This window comes from Buceros rhinoceros, unplaced genomic scaffold (genome assembly GCF_000710305.1).
Source record: "Buceros rhinoceros silvestris isolate BGI_N320 unplaced genomic scaffold, ASM71030v1 scaffold3611, whole genome shotgun sequence".
Taxonomy (NCBI): domain Eukaryota; kingdom Metazoa; phylum Chordata; class Aves; order Bucerotiformes; family Bucerotidae; genus Buceros; species Buceros rhinoceros.
This window is the reverse complement of record NW_010392330.1, coordinates 39,740-44,384: the sequence shown is the minus strand read 5'-3', so window position 1 is coordinate 44,384 and position 4,645 is coordinate 39,740. Positions and strand designations below refer to the sequence as shown.

The window sequence follows — 4,645 nt, the reverse complement described above, 5'->3', positions numbered from 1 at the left end:
CTTCCCCACCTTACCCCAAGCTTTGGCTGAGCTGGGCAGTGTTGCACCTTATGGATGTGTCTTGTCTGTCTCTGTCGAGTTCTCACCTCTAGTTCCTAGCTGAAAAGGGGGAAAGTTTTCAGTAGAAAAGCCATTTTAGTTATTTGTTTGCTGACTTGTGGCCCTCAGTTGTGGCGAACTAGCTGTGACAGTGCCTACTCAATAAGAGCAACCATAGGCTTTTTGAAGTGTACCACCTTTTCAGTACTTTCTGAAGAATCTACTCTCTGACGCTTTTTTTTGCCTGCCGTTTTTTCTGAACTCCTTTGCTGAAGTTTGCTTATACTTCCAAAGCTCCTGGTGAGTCAGTAACAGAAGTTACTGCATACTGTTGATGTTGCTAACAGCCGAGCTGAAGGCACTTTTCTGAAATGATTTTGATACACGTGGACTTTATTTCTGTATTACCTGAAATGGGACTGTGAAGTATCTCAAAGTTCTAGTAAGTCAAATTTTTCTTCCTGTCATTTCTGCTTTTGTCTTTTTCAGCTATGATACTCTGCTTTCCTCTACATGGCCGTGAATTAGTTGTTTTAGTAAAGCGATTGCTTCACTTAAAAGGGTGGTATCAGTAGGAAAATGGAATTTCTGACTAGAGGTTCTGATTGTCTGTACTTTTATTTACCCATTTCCTTGTTTTGTTTTGGTTAGGGTTTTGTGGGTTTTTTTTGTTGCTTTTGTTTTTTTTAAAACTGGAATATGCTCCTGAAACATTCTGTTTGTTCTTCTATATGGTTGACCAATGTTGTTTTCTGCTGTTTATAAAACAGGGGATGTTGGATGGAGATACAGGTGGTGGTGCACTCAGTTCTGTGGGATCAAACTGTTTGAACCTTTGTAAGGTCTTGCTCAGGTCCTTGCACATGCAGCCGTCCGAGGTCTAGGCTGTCCTTCAGAATATAAAAAATCTGAAGATTTTTTCATGTCTATTGGGTTCATTAAAATCTCTTGGTGCTCTGACCTGTGACAGTTGAGGTGGCTGGGGACAATTTCTCGTTCTCCTAGCTCAGATGAGATTGCCATGCTCATTGGGTTGATTTAGATTTAGAACAGTACTTGTCAGGATCAGAGGGTTCACTTGTAAGACTTCTTTTTTTTTTAAACAAACCTCATAACTCTTGGAGGACTGCTGCCAGATGCAATAATTTTTGAAACATTATTTATCATCTGAAATTGCAGTCAGTCCTTGGAATAGAAGTAACTTCACTTGGCAGTGAATGTTTTGCTTTAAGATTCCTTTGACATGTTTCTGACTTGATGCTGCTGGAAACTCTTCTTTTCTCCCACTATGTTGGTACAGCCTTTGTGTTTTGCATCAGTGTAAGGCAAATGTAGAGAATGAATACCTCGATTTGATGAAACTTGTCTCGTGTTTGGAAAAGCGTTAGAGGAATGCGGGTGTCTGTAAGACAGTGACGAATCTGAAGCTCCTTCTGATGCTGAGCCAGTGCCGAGGAGCTTGGACAAAGAGACAGTGTGCTGGAGTGCCCTCACCAGATTATTCTTCAGGAGCTGGTTTGCTTTCCTTCCATTTATGTTTCTCTTGTGTCTGGGAAACAGATTCCTTATCTCTCTAGAGCACCTACAGCTTTTCTGAAAAGTGGGCACTGAGGTAAGATATCTGTGAAATCTGCTAGGCGGCAATTTTTCTAAACAGTTAAAACAGTAAAAGGAGAAGTGTGATGCACCACTGCCACAGAGCATGATTTTGAACAGTTTTTATTTTCTGGGTATTTGCTGTCTCTTGCCATTTTCAAGTGTAAATAAATTGTTTTTTTTTTAAATGGCTCCTTTGCATCTTTGATTCACTTGCTTAAAATTATGTTCGCTCTGGAGATTTAAAGCATCAGTTTTATTTCTTTGCCGTGTTAGTCCTATTTTGCCCAACTCTAATCTTTTAGGTAGGACTTTTTCTTCTTATACCTCCAGTGATTTTGGAAACTTGCTGCTTGGCACAGGCATCTTTAATCAGCCTGTCAGACACAGAAGTGAACACAAATAGGAAGTACGTTGACCCAGTGCTTTTGCTAACCACAGTTCGTTCTTAACTGCGGTTACAGGAGTTTTAAGTAAGAGGCCCAGTTAAAGAAATTAATATTTTCAGTCTGACATACTGAGTACCTGTGCTCAGAAAAAATTGTTGAAAAATATTTTTTTTATATCATGCTTTCTGCTATGAACCGTCATGCCTAAAGCGAACTCCCCAGGCAAATCTTTTTTCTGGTGGCTCAGCTTGATTGCATGCTGCTTGGCTATAGGGACCGCGTAATTTTTTCCTATTCCGTTCCCCTTCAGGGTGAAGAGAAGCATAATCCTGGCAAGCAGCCCATTTTTCTGGTTTCTCCTTATACTTTCTGAGGATATCAAACTTCCCTGCGGTAGTGGGTCACCACTGCAGGGGCAACTCTGTGCCTTAAAGCAGCAATATGGGACTTGTATGTGCAATGGAAATTCCTTGACAAATACAAGAGTATTTCATTGTGATCCATGAAGTAGGAAGATCAGAAGGAAAAAATATTCCAAAATATGGTCATGTAATGGTTTTAAAATTGGCCAAGTTGGAGAATTTCTGTGGCCACTTGATAGACTTCTCTCTGGCAGAATGTGAGAATGGACAGGAGGAATCATGGTTCTTAGGGCTGCTGCCTTCTTTCCTTACTGCTCCTCTTTCCAGACTCAAGACCCTGCAATTCTTCTTTTTTCTGGATTAACTTGCTTTTTATAGGTCAAAAAATAAATGTCTATATGTACTAGATATAGATAAATACTAGGTAAATAACTTACACATAAATAAATATAGGTAAATAACTTTCACATGCTTTAAGGGATAATGTATTTTATCTGCAGTAACGGGTTAGAAGAACAAATCAGCCTTCTTCTGTGTTCTCAAGCGGCCACGTTAAGAAGCAGTGGCTTGTGTTTTCCTTGCACAGTGAGCAGTTAGGCGCTTTCCTAACCAACAGCGCTCTAGTGGTATGTAGCGTTTTCCCTACCTCTTGTACAGTACAAGGCCAAAAGACTGTGTCATTTGCACCAGGATAGGCATATTCTGGTTTCAAAACCAAGAGCAAGACCAATACTGAAGTGCTTCTTCCCTCTTCTTTTTTTTTCTTACTAGTATTTTTAAATCTTATGTAATGCTTTGATACTAGAAGTGTGCTGCTTTCCTTTTTTTAAAACAAAACAAAAAAACCCTTTCTACCCTCTCAGGACAGGTATAACTTAAGAAAACATTTATTTTGGTTTATATTTGCAGGCCTCTTGCCTTTATCTTTGCCTTTTGCCAGCAGCTCCAGACGTGCATGAAGCCTGCAGAATGTAGTCATTGTTACCTGCAGGCTGCAACCACACGGGCCAGATACTTGGGAATGGCTTAAGCCACGTGGATATCCAGGATCAGAGAGCTGCTGTATTTGCAGAGAAGTTGTTTGCAGGAGGTAGCTGCTGAGTGGGTAGAAATTCTGAATTATTGATGTTACTTTGTAATTAATTCGAAAGGCTAATACTAAAGTTAGCTTAATGACAGAGGGAGAAGTTGTTTTTAAATTAGGCAGCAGGATTAGACAGGGGGTTTTGTGTAGCAGGAAAACACTGTTTCTATTCTGAGACTTGTTCTTTCAAATAAACAAGCTGAATAGCAACCAGCTGGAATGTTTGTACATCTATGGCTACATTTAAAGTTCCTTTTAAAGCTGAAGAAAATAGGGTATGGAATGGATTCTTCTTTTTCTTCCCAAAGCTTATCATTAATTCATCACTTCTTTGCAGTCAGGCTGTGATTAAAGCTGCAAACCAGTAAGTAATTGTGTAGGCAGAAACTGGTGTCCAGGCAGAGTAGGGGAGTGCTGCTGGTGATTGTCCCCTAGTGTGTTTCAGTCCACGTAAGCTTTTGGCAAAAACTTTGAGCTGTTTAAGCTATTCTTGCTTGTTTCGATTGAAGGCTTCTTCAATCGCAGTAGATCTACTGTGAGGCAGTGACAAGTAACTCTGTGCAGTAGCTCTTTTCCACCAGCAGAGCTTGATCCAGAAACAAAAGCCTAGATTGCGGAATTATGACTGATGTTAGCAAAACCTGTGCTGAGTTCTTCTTGGGTTGTGGAATTTTTTGCAGACCCCAAACTCTGCAATTTTTCCTTCAAACAAAATTGTGAATGCCAGGAACCCTCTGTCTTCTGCTGTCTGAAGTCTGAATGGGGAATGGCTAGAAGACAGGATTAAAGGCATAACCATAGAGAGTGCAGAGTTAAGCTTAATTTTTCTCCAGAGTGTTTGTTTAGAACAATTATTTTTGCAGTTTTCGTGTGCACTCTGCAACAGTGTGCAACAGCTGCAGAAACCTCAACACCTGAACCTCTGCATTCAACCGCCTTTTCCAGTTTCACGTAGTTTTATGAACATGTGACAAGAAGAAATGCACACCCCACAGCTCAACACACATACGAAGGATACTGATTTTTTTCCCTTCCTCCTATTCCCCCTTCTTTCCTGGCTGGGATTGGATATTGTCGCAGTGTCATGAATATGACATCTTATGTTTCCAGTTAGTATTATACAGCTTGACTTAAGGTAGGAATTGTTTTAGTCTTGTGAGCTTGTTTTACACTCT

General features: G+C 40.2%; 1 protein-coding gene across 1 annotated transcript in view; it reads left to right on the top strand.

Annotated features, from left to right (window-relative positions):
• DENND5A (DENN/MADD domain containing 5A) overlaps positions 1 to 4,645 on the top strand; it is a 51,705-nt gene that overhangs the window by 13,495 nt on the left and 33,565 nt on the right. The window lies entirely within an intron of this gene.